The 20,901-nt window shown below is 40.1% G+C and overlaps 1 long non-coding RNA gene across 5 annotated transcripts in view; it reads right to left on the bottom strand.

Moving 5' to 3' along the window:
• The window catches only part of LOC123277556 (uncharacterized), a 131,051-nt gene that overhangs the window by 74,165 nt on the left and 35,985 nt on the right, over positions 1 to 20,901 (bottom strand). For 4 of the 5 annotated variants that reach the window (XR_011494939.1, XR_011494940.1, XR_011494941.1 and 1 more), the window contains exons 5-6: positions 13,507 to 13,587; positions 10,592 to 10,679 (exon numbers count right to left, since the gene is read on the bottom strand). The exons of the other annotated variant lie outside the window; for it this stretch is intronic. This is a non-coding gene — a long non-coding RNA (uncharacterized lncRNA). The remainder of the gene's footprint in view (positions 1 to 10,591; positions 10,680 to 13,506; positions 13,588 to 20,901) is intronic. 5 annotated transcript variants of the gene reach the window in all.

Here is a 20,901-nt window from a genome sequence, read left to right as displayed (position 1 = left end):
TAAAACAGTGCCTGGCACATGGAGTCAAAGTTTGCTTATTATTGTCATTGCTGTTGTTGCTTCAGTTGTTAATGATAGAACAATATGGAAGGTTCAGGGGATAAATGCAAAAAGTTTGCCAACCTCAACCAAATTCTCTGCCAAATGCACTTTGTTTTACTGAACTAGACTTAATGACCAGGCCTGAAAACTGAAGGAAATCCCTCAGGGTTCTCCACTTGGTGCTTGACTGGATCTGAAGCCTCAGAAGTGGTTGAAAATCTTTCCAAATCTCCAGTGGGTTTTCTGGACTGGATAAAGTGAAATATTAAAAATTAAAACCCTTTCTTTTCTATCCAGCCCACTCTCTCTCCATTCTGTGTAGACCATCTCACCAGGGCCCCATGAGCATCTGTGCCTCTCATTGTTGTCACCCTCAATCTTCTCCTGCCAATTGCATCCTATTTGTTCTTGGGTCCTTTATGCCTTTCCCTGTGACCAAGAACCTCATCTCATCACTCATTTCTCTGAATCTCTATGGCACTCACCATCTGGCTTATAAGGGTCCCCATAATTTCCTGCATGTTAATCTTATTTCTCAGAGAGCAGGGAACTCTGCAAAGGCAGGCCAGACACCTGGCGGACGAGGTTAAACTGTGCTCTGAATTCCTGCTGCCCACTATGTAAGGAGATGCACGATTTTACTCTGATATTTTTCACTGTCTCTTCAGGAACAATTTTCAGTGCATGTGATGGGTTGAGAGAATATAGTCATGTATTATAAAAGACCGTAAAAGAAAATGTAGAATAACACATACAGTGGTTTTTTCAAATGCTTAAGTAATTATTCCCTAAGTGCTAACTTTAAACCCTCTCCTGTTTTCACAGAGGGTGCTGCTCCTTTGACATATGTCTTAAAAAGGAAGAGTTCTTGATCGGTGGCTACCAGGGGAAAGGGGGGGTGGGGGGAGGGCACAAAGGGTGAAGTGGTGCACCTACAACATGACTAACAATAATGTACAACTGAAATTTCACAAGGATGTAAGCTATCATAATCTTAATTAAAAAAAGGAAGAGTTCTTCCTTCCCAGGTAGCTGCAGGGCCCAGCCCCACCAAATTTTTAAGACAGTTTGACAAAGACCAATGTTTTTCTGGGGCCTCAGACCCTTATCTTGTAGGTCTAGAATCTATTTTGTTGCTACACATCTGCACTCTATCTGGTGTACTTGGTATTGTGTCTGACAAGCCATAGCTGTCCCTATCTCCCGTCAGACAGTCCAATTCACGTAACTGGGCTTCTGCCTCTGTTTCGTACTAAATACTCCTCTCGTGGGTTGGCATACTGCCCTGGCCCCAGCCCACGTAGCCAGCCAGCCTGACTCTGTCAGTTCCCCTCCCACGGCAGGGGAACAGGGCACTGCCAGCCAAAAGGCTTCAACTTTCAGTGCTTTTCCCAGACAAGCTTAGGTTTCTGAAGATTAAGGCTGAGATCAAGGTTAACTCGCTACAGGGAAATGCTTATAAAGGAATAGTAACCCAGAAGCACGAACCAGTGCCAGGTCTAACTATATGTTACTATCCTATACTGATCGCAGCCATATTGATTCATTATGTTGGACCTTCTTAGACAGTAATGGTTTCAATCAAGGCCAAATTCACTGACTCCTTTGGGTCCTGGACATTGGACAATTGGGCATCTTTCTAGAAGACAAGTTCCTGAGCCAGAGCTGATTCCAGCTTCCCACCCTTTGCCTTCAGCCCCTGCAACAGAATCCTTGCACAGCTTGGTGCCATTTCCTCTGAGACAGGACTACTTTTGTAGAGTTTTCCTTCATGGGAACCAGAGCTCAAAAATAAATCGAAGGATAGGAGAACACACCAACTCTTGCCATGTTACCTAGAGGCTCCTGCCTTAACATAATACCACGGTCAGAGTCTTTTAACCAAGTTCCAAGAGCTGCCACCAGCTCAGCAAAAAAGGGTGCCCTGGTATCATTCTCCAGCCCTCGTTCCCCAAATGCTGTCATTTCCAACTAAGAAGGTTTTTATTCGGTGTGCCTGTTTGCCAAAACCCATATAAATCAGAGTGTGCACTTTGCAAGACTTAAATTTGATTAATCTTAAAAAATTTAGAAGCTGCATGAGTGGGTTTGAGATTAAGTGTGCAAAGATGTTTAGGAGCAGGCTCCCACCAGCCTTCAGACTGAGATGGATGAGAAGCAATACCAGGTTTGAGCTGACCATAATTGAAAAAGTGTGTGCCCAAAATATCATATTTATCCTGCATTTCTCCAAGAGCCATAACTCTAAGGCCTTCTGTTGGAACCTCAATAAAGTGAATGTCTTCAACTGTAAGGGTCCCAGATACTCTCGGCATTTATGATACTTATAGAACAGGGTTAGGAATGCTGAGGATAAAAGGTCCTGGGGGAAGGTTGGGGGGTCAATTCCCTAAAGGCATATGGCCCCTAGGCTTCTCTGGGAAAGCAGCACGAAGCTGTAGAAGAGCAGCATTTGTGAGTGAGTGAACACTAGGAGGGCAAATGTGAACCACACGACTTCAATCTGCTAACCCCAGGAGGCTGTGCCTGTAGTGGCTATAGTGGTCCTCCCAGAAGGCATCCAGGGCACAGTCAGAGCTGCCAGGTGCCCAACTCTGGGGTCTCCTTTCACACTCTGTTCTATGTAAATGAATGTGGTTCCTGAAGTTGTGCAACATGGTGGCTATGAGCAGTGGAAGCCACAAGAGAGACCAAAATGTGGGCCCCAGGGGCGGGATCACAGGTCTTTTGGCCCTCTCTAAGCCCTGAAATTGTGCCAGTGGCACCTTTAGAAGAAGCTAAGGAATAGCATTCACATGAGCATTCAGCAAATGCCGAGCACCTGCTCTGTGCAAAGTCTTGTGCACCGTGTTGTGAGGAATGCAAATACGTATGAGAAACATTTACCGAGCTGAAGGAACAGGTGGGAATGGGCTGTAATCTCTTACTGGCTATGACTCTGCTGCCTATGATTCTAACGTGCCAAAACCTAATCTGCTGTTTGATCCCTGACCACCCATCCTCATCCTTATTCATTTCCCACCCGTTTCCTTTTAAATGACATAATGCAGACCCCAAAATGCAAACTATAGATTAGACCTTGGACTTCGAATCTCTCCGGAAACCTAACTTTTTGTTATTTACTCCTTTTGGAATCTTTAAATGTTGACATTTAAAATTTCTACTAGTGTTTTGTGTGAGTACATTCACACCCATCACCAATACACAAATAATTCACTGAGGACATTTCTACTTAAGCAGAGGCCCAAGACTATAAAGCCAACTTTCAATGTGAACCATAAATTAAACTTAAGTATTAAAAGTTAGCACAAACCTTAACATGAGATTCTATTTTCATTGCAGATCTGTGAATGAGGATCATGCATAGTAGCTAAGCAGAAGAGTGCGATGTTAGAAAAAGAAAAGAGGTTAATTCTCCTTGTTTACTTTTGTGAGGGTTTAATGCAGGGCTTAAAGAGAAGGTGTCAATTAGCACAATATTCTGACCACTCGTTGGAGCTGATGGATTTGATAACATGAAGAACTAAGGGGCAGATTAATGGACACCTGACCGAGTGTAAGGCTCACAAGAGGGCAGTTCTTAGGTATCAGCACATCAACCCTCACTGGGGAACTGAGCAGAGTGAAGCATCCCAGGCGGCCCTGAGGTCCTGAGTGAAGAGGGCTGGGGTGATTGTGATGTAGGTGGTCAGGGGACCATACTGAGAAACTCACATGCTCAGTTAAAACCTGCTAACCAATTGTGCATCTACATGGAGGGCACACAGGGAGTCGTCTGGCTATACTTGCACTTATTTGTACATGTAAGTTTTTATAAAATAAAAAGTAAAACAAAACAAAACACCCATTCTCTCACTATGTGTCTAATTCTCCAAACATCCCACATCTCAGAAACATAAGCAAATAAGACAAAGGGGAAGGGGGTGGAATTCTCCTCCAGCCCGCAATTCTTGGCTCAGTCTGGGCCTATGTGTGCCCTGAAATTCCTCTACACTTGTTGAAAAGCCACATAGGGGATGCTTAGTCAGAGGTCTGGCCACTTCAGATCAGACCAGATGACAGACTGACAGCACATACTAAGGGGTACTTTTGTCCTGGACCCTCTAGAGGACAGATGACGGGGCTTGCCAGATCCATAGGTGTAGATGCATTTTCCCCACTGGGTGAGGAGCTGCAGTCAGAAATTCTTTTCCTAGGGGCTAAAAACCCAACATATGTGACTGATTAGAGCTAATATCTCATTTCTAATTCCATTGATTTTTTGAAAAGAGCAAGTCCCGAAGACCATGGCTATTCCTAGCAATTTCAATTCCTCCCCCACAGTGCTTATTGCCTCTGAGAGAAGGAGAGGTGGCCTGCAGGGACTCTTGTCAGACGTGCGCAGTAAGGATTCCCGCCCCTCGCTGAGAGTCGGTGGGGCACCGTGTCCAAGGCACATGACTGCAGTCAGAGCAACACAAACCCACACGTGGGTTTCTCTTGCCTCCCGTCTTTCCCACTTCCAGGCCACTCTTGTCTCCCATCTTTCCCATTTCCAGGCCACAGCTGTGGCAGAGCCACCATTAATTACAAGAAGGCTCCTTTCTGGGCCCAAGAACTCTCGGACTTCCACATCCAAAATGCGTTCCTTTTCCCTAGCCCTTTAATCTTCCTGTGGTTTGGTTGGAAAGCCTCTCAATGGCCTTCCTTTTTGTTACCACAGGAAATAAAGGAAAAGCTTGGGCCCTATCCATCCAAATCAAGGATTTTAGTCCTCATGGCAGATTTTTCAATGCAGACATAGCAACATCCCAGGAGGCCTGATCCTTGTGCCCCTCAGAACAGAACTGAGGAAAGGATGGAGCTGGACTTGCCTCATCAGCCCTTTTGAGCCACATGGGGTTCCACATAATACCTTGCTGGTTTTCCCTGTGGTGGCCTCACTGAGTGTTTGTTAAGCTGAGTTGAATTAATCACATGGAATGTCCCGGAGCATTCCCCAGATGTAGCCAGTCCTTGGCTTTGAGGAACCCTGTGGTTTCACAGAAGACGCCTCAGACACAGAACAAATGACCTGATGTCTGGTTCCAGCACTGCCCCTAAGTAGCTGTGTAATCTCAGACAAGTCTCCTGACTTCTCTGAGTCTTATTTTCTGCATCAGTGAGAACAATAGCCTTGAACAGGAATTACTAGATGTTTTCAATGACCTCTTCCAGCTCAAAGAGGTACAATTAAAGATCTGAGTCAATGCAGGTTTTCCCTTAAGGAAAAATTTGCACCAAGTTGCCAAAGTCCGCCATATATTTCTGCATTCTGGTCTCCATTCTTTTGGCATTGCAAACAGATCAAATTGAACACAACCTCCTGGTTCACATTCATACGGCAAAAATCAGAGCCCCCAAAGCCAGCGCTGGGGATAAAATGATGATAAATGGAAACTAACTTTATCATCCAAAAATACCCCCTCAAACTCTGAAGAAATATTGATAATAACTCTCCATCTGCTGAATAAATCAGAACAAGACTGGAGATCCTACCCAACATTGTTTGAGCATGGAGGACAGCCAGTAAAGTACTAGAGTTTCACGAAAACTGATCTCAGGAGAACTGATATAAATAAAACATGTCAAAGTTTTAAAGAGAAAAATGAAAATAAAATGGATAGCAGAAGTGTTTTCTGTTTATTATTAACCTCATTGTAAAGAACTCTTGTAGAAAGAGCACAGATCTAGGGATCAAGATGCTTGACTTCTAATCCAGTCTGTAGTCCCACCTAAACTTAGTAAGATCATTTTACCTCTCTATACAGGCTACCTCACTTGGTGATTGTGAGGCATAAATAAAACATTAAATATGTAAAAGTTCTTTGGGGAAAAAAAGTGCCTAAAACTTAAGATGCTATGTGAATAAACTGCATAGTTAATTACAAATAATAATAGTGGAATAACTCCTTCTAGTACTAGAGTGAAAGAGCTGTGGGAGGCAGCAGCTGCTTTAGGGCACCTCCTGCAGGTTGGTCCAGATATTGGCACCAGGCTAGAGCCCAAGATTTCCAGGCCTATGGGACCTTCAGGGGATCTGAGCTCAGCCTGGGCTAAGCAGTGAGACCTGTGGTAGGGATGAGTGGGGGAGAGTTGAGTGAGAAAGCTCAGTTTAGTCTTTACTGCCAAGATTCCTACAACGCTATTATTAAGGCCCACCAGGGTCCCCTCCCCACTGACAAGTCCCAGATCTGATGGATAGGGCCCAGATTTTTAAAAGTGAGGCTGTTTTCCTGGCCTCTCCCTCTCTTCAATCTAACTACTCTGGGGGAAAGCCCAGGTTCTCCCAAAGTCATCTCAAAGTGTGGGGTTGCTCTGGATGACGGATGGTCAGTTGTTACCCGGGGTCTGGGAGTTCAGGTGAGGGCATCTCCACCAGTTTGCAGAACTCTTGGCTTATATATGGATTCTTGGTCCCTCCAGTGAATATCTGCTATGTTCCCCAACCCCAAACAATGTAATAAACGTAGTCTACAGTCTAAATGACTAATCAGCCATATAAATAGACCAAAATATCTTCTGAGGCTAAAGTAAGAACAGCTGTAATGATTACACTACATAGTTGGAAACTCAAACTGGGATAAGTCCAATAATTTATAGGTATCTCTGCATGTTTACATAAATGTGGTCAAATGCCAGGATTGCTAGCATGTATCATATGGAAAATAAAAATCATTCTTTTTGGGGGGGTTCTCAGATATTCAGTCTGTGGAAGAACTTGAAAATACATGCCATAGAAAGTGAGGCAAGCAATCTGAGCTACATATAATAATCTTTGGGAGCTCAACATCACAAAAAATTCTCCTCTTTAAAGATTGTGTTATCTGACTTTTTCCTCTTCTTTATCCCTCTTCCCCACATACTGAGTGTCTGATGATGATAAAAAGTCTGAAGCTGCTACTGCAGAGGTATTCCACTATTATTCTCAGGCTTCTGGAATTGTGGGTGGGGGGCAGGAGAGTGTCAGAGACTGTGTTTGACTTTCTAATATTGATGCAGGGTAAAGGGGTCCCCAAAGAGAAAGAAAAGGGGATTGAGTTATCTTGGCTTGTCAGCCATGATATGGTCAATTTCCAACACGGGTTGAGAAGAAAGTTGGGTTATCCGAACAAATAGGTATTTCAAAGAATCACAGAATTTTAGCATTAGAAGGGAATTCAAGGATCACCATATTTTACAGGTGAAGAACTGTTCCCCAAAGAGGTAAATAGCTTTTTAAAAACGTATTAGTATCAGAGCCGCAACTTACACTTGAAAATATGTATAAAGAGCAGAAATAAGTGGAGAAGGAAGAGGCAAAGGTGGGAAGATATTGATTTCACAGAGAGAGAGAGAGACAGGGAGACAGAAAGAGACAAAGAGAGGGAAAACAAAGAAAACAACCAAGAGAGTTGAGAAAGAGAAGAGGTAGTCTTGTAAGAGGGCAGAAGACAGAGTGCTTGTTGTACAAATAGGAGAAAAATGCCATAGTCTATGTTTAGCAACATCCATGCTACTCTTTCTTGATATCCTCTGTATAACGAATCAACCCTCCAACTTACCAAATGGGTGACCTTGGAAGAATACAGATTTCTGGGCAATCTCGAGCATCAGAAGTCTGCCACCCACCTTAACAAATAGGTCCTAGTCTAATTTAGACAGTGTCTTGAAGAGACTTGAGAAATTATCTTTTCATTTTTTTATTTTTGTTTTTTCCCCCTCAGCCATACCTAAACCATTCCAGAGAGATAAAATTCTCTAGTGATTCTATCCCCAGAAGGAAGCTGACCGCCTTAAAGCATCTGGCCTGGCGCCCTCATGTTGTCACAGCTCATAGCTCATCTTTCTCTGTGTCCTGGGCAGCTGATCTGAATACAGGGTTTACATGAACTTCAAAGAAAGCTGGCAGGATGGAGTTGGGGCCTCACTGCTTTAATCAAGATGGATTCAAAACCTTTGCTTATCAAGTAGAAAACTAAAACCAGCAATGAAGAACTAATTGACACTGACTGAAAAGGAAATGGCAATCGAAAAGGTGCAGGAAGCTCAATAAGATTATAGTTAAAGTGGTAATACTGTCCAACAGCTGATGATGAATTAAGTTTACTTCTTGCCTCCATAAATAATATTAGCCAATGGAATGAGATAGTCTCCTATAAGGTATGAGATGAGAAGTTCAGGAAAATGTGCAGAAGCTCACAAACACTGTTTCCACCTGCATGTCATGGCAATGATATTCCTCCCACCTTGATCTTGAGGCTTCCAGGTTAAGCTTCTTTGGCCAATGGTGGGAGCTGCACCAGTGGCCATGCCCCTGTGACTCTGCCTCTCATTGGGGCATCATTCAGCACTCCACCTGTCTCCTCTCTTCTCAGGCTCTATTTCTTATGGGGATATCCACAAGGAATGCATCAAATGTTGACTTGGGTTCCGAGTTATTTTTCCCCAAGTTGGTCTCCTTCAGGGAAGCCTTGAGTATGGCACATAGTGAGTACTCAAAGATGTTTGTTGAAAAAATGAGAGAAAAACAAACTAATCTATCATTCTGGTAACCTTGCTCCAGCATCCAGCACAGTGCTAAGCACACAGATAATATCTGAGCCTCGTTCATAACATATATCACCTTGGGAACATGATGGAGTCCCTATGGCTCAAGATTAAGGAGTTTATTATGTCCTTTGCTGAGAGGATACTTGAGAGCCACTCAAAGTCTTTCAGTGCCAGAGCAGGAAAAAGAGTTGAGGAAGAAGGAAGGTGGATGGAGATGAGGCGCCTGGAGACAGTCCTGGTCATGATGCCGCATCAACTTATTCACAGACGATTTTTTAAGTTTTGTCCTTCTTCTAAGACAAAGACATATGATTTCTAGGACCTCTACTTCCCTTGACCTCTTATAGATATCAAAGGAGGAAGTGTTCAAAAATAAGACCAAAGAGAAAGATAGGCACTAACAGATTGCCTGTTTTTCACTCTCCCTGATGGAGTTTTTTCAAATGACACAAACAAGAACATTGCCCCCTTTCCCCATCCTGCTTCTAATCTGAGTCTGCCGCTGCTTCTGCTGTGCGGTCCTCTCCAAGTAAGGATACAATCACGGGGCAGGTATGCAGAATACTCTAGGACTTTCCCCGGATATACCAAAGGGCAGAGGAGAGGGAAAAGAAGAAAACTAGATAGAACTAGTAACTAAGACAAATCTCTCTGGGAACATGCACAGTATTTAAAAAAAATATTTTCTAAAGAAGATATATAAGTGGTCAATAAGCATACGAAAAAATGCTCAACATCGTTAGTCATTAGGGAAATGCAAATCAAAACCACAATGAGATACTACTTCACATTCACCAGGATAGCTAAAACAAAAAAGACAGACAATAAGTGCTGGTGAGGATCTGGAGAAACTGAAATCCTCATATGTTGCTACAGTTGGAATATAAAATGGTATAACTTCTTTAGAAAACATTTGAGAGTTCCTCAAAAAATTTAAACATATACTTATACGACCCAGCTATTCCACTTAGTATATACTCAAAAGAACTGAAAACATATATCCACAAAATTTGTGACCAAATGTTCATAAAAGCCCTATTCATAATAACCAAAAGGTGGAAACAACCCAAATGTCTACAACTGGTGAGTAGATAAATAAAATATTCTATATCCATACATAATATTATTCAACCAGAAAAAGAATGAAGTATTGATACATGTTACAACATGGATGAACCTTGAATACATTATGATAAGTGAAAGAAGCCAGATACAAAAGTCCACATATTGTATGATTGCATTTATATGAAATGTCCAAAATAGGAAAACACATAGAGACAGAGGGTGGGTTAGTGATTGCCATGGGCTGGCTGGCGAGACGGGACAATGCAGAGTGACTGCTAAGGGGTCAGAGTTTCTTTTAGGGGTAATGAAAATGGTCTAGAATTAGTGCTAATAGATGCCCAACCTTTTGAATATATTGAAAACCACTGAATTGTATACTTTAAAAGGGTAAATTGTATGGTACATGAATTACATATCAATAAAAAAATTTAAAAGAAGAATAATTTGGAATTACTCAAAGGATAATTAGGACCCTGCTGGGAACTTCTGATCTCAACTTGAAAGTTTTTCTAGTTACAAAGAGCACCAGCCTTCTCACTCCTCACCCCTTACCTCCCTCCCCAAGCAGCCCACAGCCACAATCCCTAGCTACTCTTAAAAGAAAAGAAAAAAAAAAAAAAAACAGGAGAAGAGATATTGCCCAGAAATTGGAGATGAATTGAGATGCACTTGATGTTCACAGAATTCCCTGTGGGGGGTTGGGGAGGAGGCTGGACAGAAGAAAGAGAATAATGGAAGATGATCTGTCAAATCTAAAGAAGACATCACATGCTGAGTATGAAAGGAAGGCAGAGTGTCTCCAGAGAGGCCTCTTTTTAATCCCTTCCCAAGTGTTGACTACATGGTAGTGTGGCCAACATAATCCACTTTAGACACAAATGTATTTGACCAGAAGATGGGAGGTGAACTCTGAGCAAATGTGAGGCTGGCCTACCTGCTGGGCTCCTGCCTGGGTTTCCACGTTGCTGGCTCCCAGTTCCCACTCTTGCTTCTCTTTTCTCTCCCAGGATGTGTGACATCCACTGAAGGGATTTCAAAGTGTATACACGATTAGCTGCTTATTGAACTACTTCCAAAGTCCACTCTAAAAAACCAAACTGATATCTTTAGAAGATGCTAGAGAATCAACTATTTTTTTGAAAATAACTTTTATCCTGCCTTTCCTATGCAAATTCTATCACTGAAGATATAAAACCTACACGGGTATTTAATTGGAATATTTCAACAAATTCAATGAAGAAAGAATAATAGAATTGGAGTATTTATGTAATGTTAATAAATTTGGAGATAGAGCATTAAATAACAATAACCACTAAGATCACAAAAAGAGAGACATTGAGACATACTTGCCTCGTGATGCAGAACACATCACCCATGAGGTTGTCCTGACAAAAAATAAGGAAGAAGAACCTGGATTGGGCTAAACGGAAACACAGAGGCTAGATGAACAGAATCAACTTTGCTCTGGGGAAGCAATCAGAAAAATCCAGATGGAGGGGAAAACCTATGGATTAAAAGATATTAAAAAGAATCCCAGGCAAAACTAAACTAATGTTTAGGAATGTGAACTTGGGTGATAAGACTGTAAAGAAAAGTGGAAAATGGTTGCAATAAAAGTTAGGAGAGTGGTTACTCTAGCAGGGAGAGAGAGGTGGTGGTTGAGAGGGAGGCATTTGGGGGCTTCTGGGGTGACTGGAAAAATTCTCTTATCATGGACAGTACTGACAAGAGTGCTTGCCTTAAAACAATTATTTTAACCTGCACATTTGTTTTATATGGTTTTCTGTTACTTACATTATAATAGTAAAAAAATTATAACCATAAGAAAGTTTTTAAAATAAAAAATTAATTAAATAAGGTCAGCTATGATGGGAGAGATGGGGGAAGAAAAACCCCAGAAAATTGAGAGGAAAATATTAAGAATAAGAAAGAAAAAGGTCGCATTTATGACCATACAATTACCATTTATAGCAATGGCAGAACCCATTTCTTCACAAAGCTGATTCTTAGTGTTAACTAGGACTTCCCTCTTTAAAATGCACAGTGAGTTTGGCCACCTCTAACTCTGGCAGTGGAATTAAGGTGGAGACGGAAGAGCTAGTAGAGAACAGACTAAAGTGGAGACTGGCTAGGTGACAGTACGTGTGGATTGGCGGGGTGAGAAATATCTTGAGCCCAACATTTCGTAGAGGCCTGGGCAGCATCACGGCCCTCAAAGAAGCATGTGGCACAGTGTTTGTGACAACCCCCATCAATGAGACACCAGCTTTCCCAAAAGCAGCTGGAGAAGTCGAGACCCGTGCAGGGAAATGTCAGCCATGTCACAACCTGGGGAGCAGAGAAGAGAGGCCTCTGTAACAGAGATCTTTGTCTGCCTGTCCACATGTGTGTCAGCATGAGATTTTGGGTCAATAAATACTCATCAGCTGCACTATCAGATGCACCATTTCAGCTGCCCTATGCCACCTGGAGGAGAAAATAAACAGGGCCTGTGGGTGCAGAGCACTTCTGCCCCGCTCAGGGCTGCCATTGTGCTGTGTGTGTGAACCAAGAGCTCGGGTGCATTTTTGCCTCCTTGAGCCCCTTGGGACTTGTGCATCTAATATCTGGTATGAAGCCAACTCCTTCCCTGAGTGTTAAACGGTAACACAGTACCATCAACATGTCAATTATGAGGGAATAACATTCAAGGGGAAGTCAGTTAATCAATGAGCAACTCTCTCTATAACCTGCCAATGGGAGAGTTCTTCTGGCAGAGTTTCTTTCTTCCTCCTCTGTGCCCCGACATCGATTTCCATACATCTGTTTTGGCTTTTCCTCTCATTCCTATTGTTTATGTATCTGTCTCCATGGCTAGACTGGGAGCCATTCATTCAATAAGTATTCATTGAGCAATTCTTAATGTACAAAGCATTATGCCAGATAAAGCGGCTTAAAAAAATAGCACCTCATAGAGTTAAGAGCTATTAAATATACACACAAATAAATGTATAATTGGACATGTTGTGAGTGCTAAGAAAAAAATTTAAAAGGTAAGATGAATGATTGCATAGGAAAATCAGTTTGATATTGTCGCATCAGGAAAGGCTTCACTGAAAAAGAATAAGTAGGACTTGGCCAGGCTAGGGATGGGGAGTATGTTGCTGGGCAGGAAGTATGTCCAGAGCATGGGGTGAGATGCACACTGGTGCAAGCCAGGGTTGGAGAGGTAGGCAGGGCCATAATGTGAGGAGCCTGGTAGACCTTGATAACGGTCTTAGATTTCGAATCTAAGTGCAGTGGGAAGAACATTATGTTTAGAAATGAGGGGACCCGTTAGGTGACTATCGCAGTGGACAAAAAGGAGTGATGATGGAGGCATGGACGAGAGTGGAGAAAGTAGTGATGGAGAAAAGTAAGCAGATCTGAGATGTAACTGGGAGGCAGACTTGGTGGCAATCTTGGGTGGATGTGAGTAGTAAGAGTTCATTCCACAACTTTTGGAAAGAACACCCTGGTAGGCGAAGGTCCCATTTACTAGCATAACCCAATATCCAAGGAATACAAGACTAGCACATACATGCACAAATGGTAAGCATGACAAAACTCATTTATGAATATTTACATAATAACTCCAAACAAAAATTAGCCAACCTAATCCAGTGGCGTAATACTCATAGCTAACATGTATTAATAGTTAACACAGGCCAAACATTGTTCTAGTTTTGCATTAACTTCTTAACTTAATATTTGCACATAACTTAATTGCTTACATTAATTCATTTATCTCCGCAACCACCACATAAGGTCTATTATTATCCTCATTTTACTGATGGGAAAATTGTGGCTCAGAAAAATGAACTGCTTTACCTATATCAACATGGATGATTCTCCCAGACATAATAGTAGGTAGAAGAAGCATGAGACGTCTTTCCACGTGATTCCATTTATCTGAAGTTCAAGAATAAGCAGTATTAATCTACGTGTCAGGATAGAGGTTACCCCTGGGGGGAAGTATTGACCAGAAGGGAAAATGAAGGAGCCTTCTTGGGTGCTGGAAATGTTATTTTTCTAGATGTAGGTGGTTGTTATATGATATATACATACCAAGTTATAAACTTAAAATTTGTGCACTTTATTATATATGTTTTACTTAATTTTAATAAAAGGCAATGACAATCTTGGGAACGGTATTTGGAGGACAGACAGAAGACAAAAATTTAATATCTTCACAGAGAGAGAGTCCTAAAAACCAACGAAAAAATAAAAATTTGATCTATTAGTGCACAAAGGACATAAAGACACAGTTCATAAAGAAAGCAATATAAGTGGAAAATAAATATATGTTTAAGTAGTAAACTAAGAAATGCAAATTAAACATTAATAAGGTATTTTTCTCCCAACAAATTGACTAAAAGAAAAACAATTAATAGAACCAAGTGTTTTGATAATGTGGGGAAATTCACACTCAAATGTTGCACGTGGAGTTATGAATTGTTAACCAATTTTCTGAAGCCCATTTTACCACCTGTATCAAAAGTCTTTTCAACTGTATATACTTGAAACAGCGATCCTGTTTCTCTAAATTCATTATAAGGAACTACTCCAAGTACATATACAGGTGTTCACCACCACTCTCTTGATAACAGCAAAAATTTGGAAATTACCCACAAATAGGTGTTTAGTGAAAAAATGATTGTATATTCATACAAGAGCACAATATGCAGCCATTAAAAATAATGATATTGCTCAATATTTATTAACATGGGAAATGCCCACACATATTGTTCAAATTTTTTAAATTTGGTACAAAATCATATATAATTATTATGTCTTTATTCATACAAATTTGCTTGTGTGTATTTTTATGTGTGAGATATATATATGATGTACACATTATATAATTATAACTATATTAAATGGATGGATGAATATGAACCAAATGGTAAGAGTAGTCATCTGCTGGTAGGATTACTGGATGATACTTATGTCTTCTCTATAATTTTTCTATAGTTCCTGAATTTTTTATAATGAGAATATATTTTACAATCATATATATAGATATACATATATTCAAAATTAAAAAAGAATGCACATCTGGCTAGATTTCCTGGCAGTTTTCATTTACAAGTTTCATCTATCTTATTTTTCTTTGAATAGTAAAATGAGCTTTAAAAGGTAATAATCTCCATTCATATAGTGCAGGGGTTCTTACCTGGAGCACTAATTTTCACCTCAGTAGAGTTGTTTGAGGCTGCCCAATATCTCCCAAACATATTTTCTGAGTTTTGGAGAGTTTCCCACATTGTAACCTTCAAGGTAGAGCCAGAAGTCACTGTCCCAGGCTCCTTTGTTGCTAACATCAGACATGTGAACTACGTGTTGTCAATCAGATGCACCCCTGTGTGTCCTCAGCTTGGAAGCTAATGCTACAAGGAGGTAGACATGAATGGCATCTATCCCAAGTGAACATGACCACAGGGCTCAACGACTGAGCTCCTGGCATCTGGGACTAAGCATTATCAATGCAAGCTACAGTGTCTCTGCGAGAAGCAAAGTTGTTGCTAAGTGTTGGCAGCAATGGTGTTTTCACTGGAGCAACTTCTACAGTGTGATTTTGTGTTGTTTCTGGCCTCACCTTTTCTAAGTCTGGTTCTCTCACCCTCCAGAGGATTCTGTGAGTTGCTTAATATTTTTAACAAATTCTTTTTCTGCCTAAACTAGCCAGAGTGGATTCTATGATTTGCAAGAAAGAACTGTGCCTGATAGCATTACGTTTATCCCCATTTTACAGATGAAGTTGGGTCTAAAAAATGGAGAAACATTTCCCAAGATTACAGAGCTAGTAAACAGAGAGGCAAGACACAAGTCCAAGACTTTTGAGTCAACTTCTAGAATCTTTAGGAATCTAAAATTAAGATATTCCAATGTTCACCAGGAAGTAAGCTCATCAATAAAAATAAATGTTATTTAATGAATAATTACTATGTGCCAAAAGTGCACATTAGCTGCAAGAGGGATCCTAGAGTTCATCTAACCACCTAATTTACAGATGAGGAGACCGGGGCTGGAAACATGATGGAATTAGTTCAGTGTTACTCTGGGAGGTAATGACAGAGTGTGGAGATAAAACCAGGTTTGCTGACTTCCATTTCCTTTACATCAGTGGAGGGTCAAGCATTTCTTAACCCACATGGAAGTGCTTCTATCACACAAGTCCAATGTCTAAATGAAAATCTTGTGTAAGTAAATGTATGATGAATAACTACATTTAAAATATTGCCAACCAGTTACACGGATACTCTGGATTAGACCACCATCACTCCCTTTGGGGTGTGTAACTGAGAAGCCTAAAATAGCTTTTGAGAGAACCTCATGAAAACATTGCCTGGGGACTGAGATCACATTTCCACCTGGCTCTGAAATACAGAATTTAATCCACCAGGTTTGATGCAAAGAATTTTTCTGCAGAACTTGGGAAAGTTGTTAGACCCCTTGTTAATCCATAGAGAAAAGTAAAATTGAGTATCTAAATATTTTAAAATGAAAATATTTTAGAATAGATATTACTATTTGCACACGCATAGATAATATTTTCTTTCAATAAAATATGAGACGTGTTTTACTCTAAGGGCCATTTCTATTGACTCTGGGGGGAAAAAATCTTGTGTCATACAAGGAAAACTGAACCTTTAAATTTCTGATTCATTTCCCTTTAAATCATCCAAATATTGTTTTTTTATGGGCTACATAAGAGCCAAACAGTCTCTAAGGGGGTATTAAAGCATTTCAAGCCTTGCTTCCCTTAAAATAAAATAACAAAATACATGTTAAAATGGAGGCAGTAGGCTCCAAGTGAATCTACTTGGTCTACAAAAGCTCTCATCAGCCCGAGATCTAAAACGTCTAAGTGGGTTCTGAATTTTCTAAATTCTCTTTATCCTGTTAGGAGTTGACCCTTGCATGGAGACTGCCTTGAGTGCTTAAAATCTATCTTCCTTTCAGAAGACTAAACTTTGTCCCTGAAACCAGAGCACCCTGGTTTTCCCCCATCAGAAATTACCTTGAGATGTTTTAGGGTGAGGGTATCATATCACTCTAAACCATATGCCAGTTTACATTTAATCCAAGAGACAATTTTTGGAAAAATAAACTAAGAAAGTCTATTTTTCCAAAACCACTGAGTGGTTCAAATAGTGAGCGTACAGTTCATTAAGGACCAAATTAAGTAAAAGTGCACATTAATACAATGAGGACTCCTTCCCTTTCTTATCACTATTTTTGAGACGACTGTTTGAAAGAAATCAGGTCATTTTGCCTTAATCTCTCCTTTATCTTAGTTCTCCCATGAGCCTATGTACATGAATAACTTGAGTAAACTGGAAGGAAGGCTTAAGAAGTCTAAGATTGAAGAAGACTTTTCTCAAACAACAGTCTAAGACATTATGCCAGTTTGCATAGCAGAAGAAATCCAGAGAAGTTCCCTATTTCCAGGCAATTGGAGAATTGACAATTTGGATTTTTGGCTGGATAAAGACTACCTTGAATCTGAAGACAGCCTGGCAGAGATAACAAAGGAAGTCATTCAGAAATTAACTAATTCATTCCACTAATATTTATTCAGTGCCAACTATGGACAGACAATATGTTTGGCACTGGTGATATGACAGTGAACTAGAGAGACGTACATTTTCAAAAAAATTGAATGACCAGAGATGTGTTTGGGAGGGCCACGGTTTGGTAATAACAAATACTGATCTGGGACTCATTTGTGGCATGTTTGATATTTTCAGGGAAAGGAATTATGGAAATACAAATGTCCATTGATGACTGTTCATTTTCAGTCCTGTGACATTCAGCCAATGTTTTGCATACCCACTAGTGCTCTCCTTATCTGGCATCCAATAACTCCACTTTTATAGGACATATGATTCATTCAAACTTTTGTCGCTTACCCTTAGTCTGTATCTCACCCCTATCCTACTCACTCGCAGCTTGTATCTTTGGCTCCTGCTTCACCATGAAAATCAATGTCATTGAACTCGTACTCTCCTAACTCTTCTCTTTGCCACCTTTAAACTGGTCTAGGTCCTATGCATTTAATGCAATCCCAATAAATAACATCCATAATATATGAGAAGGAACTTGAAAATGACATTAAAGTTTATGCAGAAAAATAATGTGTGGATACTTAAGGAAATCTTGAAAATAAAAAGAAATGAGAGACAAGTAGCTCTACTAGCTAATGCAATCTATTTTGAAACTTCAGTAAGGGAAAAAGGTTTGCTATTCAATAAAAAATGGAAGACCAAAGGGATAGAATAAAGAATTCAGAAACAGACTCAAAAATCTATGAAAGTTTGGCTTATGATAAAGGTGATATTTTTAAACTGGGTGAGGAGGGAAGGGAAGAATTCAAAATATGATGTTGGGCAACTGACTAACCATTGGGAAAAATATTAACACTATATTTCTCTCATAAAAAATAAATTCCAGATGCATTAAAGATATAAATGTATAAAACAAAAGATTTAGAAGAAAACATGAGGAATAACAGAGACCTTACCTTACCTCCTGAAAAAACTGAAAAAAAGACAAATATAAGAAACAATGATTTTAAAACATTGGACATGAGGCAACAAAGGACAGCAGTCACTGAGAGATGGAATCAAATGACATGAGTCCCAGCATTGCCCCAGCTCACTGCCTGGAGAGAGTTTCAATCCTGCACTACAGGGAAAGGGAAGCCAGGTATAGTCCAGTGATCTGTTTAAGTTGAGAACATGGAGCTGGGAGTCCAGGAAGGCCAAAGCAGCTGGAGTTCACAGTACTAAAGCACTAGAGAGAAGAGAGTTACACAGAGAGAGAGAGAGCTCTGGAAGACCTCAGAGGGTCCCCTTACAGTATTCAGCTCAATACTGCTCAGCAAACAGAGTGAATAAACTAGCAGAGGCGCCCGAGGTTGGGGAAAGCAACCATTTGCAAGGTCTAGTGAGAACAATGCCTCACAAAGGGCTGGAAACAGTTCCTGCTGCCGCCAACCACAGTGAAAAACCTCAAAACTCACAGGGCATTAGATAAAGTACTCAGAAGAGTTTTGCCTCATTAATGGGGGAAAATTAGCTTTAGACCGAAGGCTGCTCTGGTCCTACCTAACAAAGCTTAACAACAAGATCTAAATGGATCAGTGTTTTCCAAGTAACTTACCTATGTTCTAGAGCAAAATTCAAGAATACCTACTGGAATAGAAAAGTAATCAGCATCCAACAAGGTAAAATTCACAATGTCCGGCATCCAGTAAAAGATTACCAGGCATGCAATAAAGCAGGAAAATATGACCCATAATGAGGAGAAAAATCAGTCCATAGTTAACAGACCCAGAAATGACTAAGATAATAGAATCAGTACACAAGGAAATTAAATCAGTTATTATAAATATAATTCACATGTTAAAAAAGCTAAAGAAAAGATAAGGCTTTCCAGGTAGAGACCTGAAAATTATAAAAAGATCCAAATCAAATTTCTAGGGGTGAAAACTATGTGTCTGAAATGAAAAATACACTAGATGGGAATAACAGAAAATTAGATATTATAGAAGAAAGTATTAGTGAATTTAAAGACATAGCAATAGAAGAAAGCATGAGTGATTTCTTAAAAATAATTTTGAAATAAATCTTAATGCATGTATTCTAATACTTGAAATAAAACAGAGAAGCCAAAAAGGGGGGGAAAAGGGTGCCACATTTGACATCACAAAAATTAAAACCTATTTGAAATAAAACCTGAACAAAAAATTTAAAAAGCGCATAACAAAATGTGTTGAAAATACACACAGTGCATTCGAGAGTTAAAAGGTTAACCTTCTAAAATTACAAAGATTCTTAAAATCAGTAAGAAAAAAATGAACAATTTATGGAAAAATAAAAAAAAGATGCTGTATTGGTTATATATTGCTGTACTATGGATTACCCCCAAATTCAGCAGTTTAAAACAAACAGCAAACATTTACTGTCTCAGAGCTTCTCTTGGTCAGGGATCTAGAGTGGCTTATTTGGGAGGTTCCAGCTGTGAGTTTCTCATGAAGTTGCACTCAAGCTGTCAGCAGGGGCCACAGTCTCTGTAGGCCTGACTGAGAGAAGATTGCTTCAAGCTCACTCATAGGGTTGTTGTCAGGCCTCAGTTTCAAAGAGCCAGAGACCTCAATTTCTTCCCCTAGGGGCCTTTCCCTAGCCTGCCTGGGTGTCCTCATGACAGGGAAGCTGGCTTCCCCCAGTGTGAGTGATGAGAGAGAGAGAGAGACCTCAAGACAAAATCCACAAAGTGTTTTATAATCTAATCTTGGAAGTGAAACACCATTACTTCTGCCATATTCTTTCTTTTAATCACATAGACTGACCCTGGTACGTTGTGGCAAGGACTACACAAGGGTCTGAATACTGGGAGGTGAGAATCTTGGAGCCATCTTAGAGGCTGCATACCACAGATATGAACACACCAAGAAATACAATTGGCCAATAAATAAATTAAAAGCTGCCTAATCTCACGTGTCATTAAAGAAATGTGGATTAAAACAACAATGAAGATATCTTTTTCATACATTGGAGTGACAAACGGTTAAAAAGTCTGGTATTAATAGTGTTCAGAGGATGTGAAGAAATAGGCATACTGATACAATATTAAATAGGAGTATAAAACAGCTTCTCCTCTTGGGAGGGGTAATTAAGGAAACTTTCAGCTAGCAATTCAACTTTTAAAATTTTATGCTATGCACATCTTTGTACAAGTGAACATTATAAATATATATATATATATATGCACACACACATACACACAATAATGTTCATTACAGCATTATTTGTGGAAGCAAATAACAGACATGGCTTCAAGGCCCCTTCCTTGAGTGGTAGAATACTTAAATGAATTATGGTAACCCATTCAATGAGTTATTAGCCAGCTTTTAAAAGAGAACTCTAAGATATACTATTAGGTTAGAAAATTAAGGTATAAATCAGCATGAACGGTATGCTGCCATATGTAATATATTCACACATATATAGACATGTGTATACACACACACGCATACACATACAGACACACACAGCTCTGCTTCTTCCTGTCCTATCCAGGGTGAACTTCTCCACCTTTTCTCCTCATTCCACAGACTCATTCCCGCTTTGGACTCTAATCCCTAATTACCCACTCCACTGTGTCTTCATTTCTTCTCCTCTGGCCATATGCATCTACCTACAAATATGCTCATCCAAA

This window comes from Equus asinus, chromosome 16 (genome assembly GCF_041296235.1).
Source record: "Equus asinus isolate D_3611 breed Donkey chromosome 16, EquAss-T2T_v2, whole genome shotgun sequence".
Taxonomy (NCBI): domain Eukaryota; kingdom Metazoa; phylum Chordata; class Mammalia; order Perissodactyla; family Equidae; genus Equus; species Equus asinus.
This window is presented reverse-complemented; position numbering and strand designations above follow the sequence as displayed.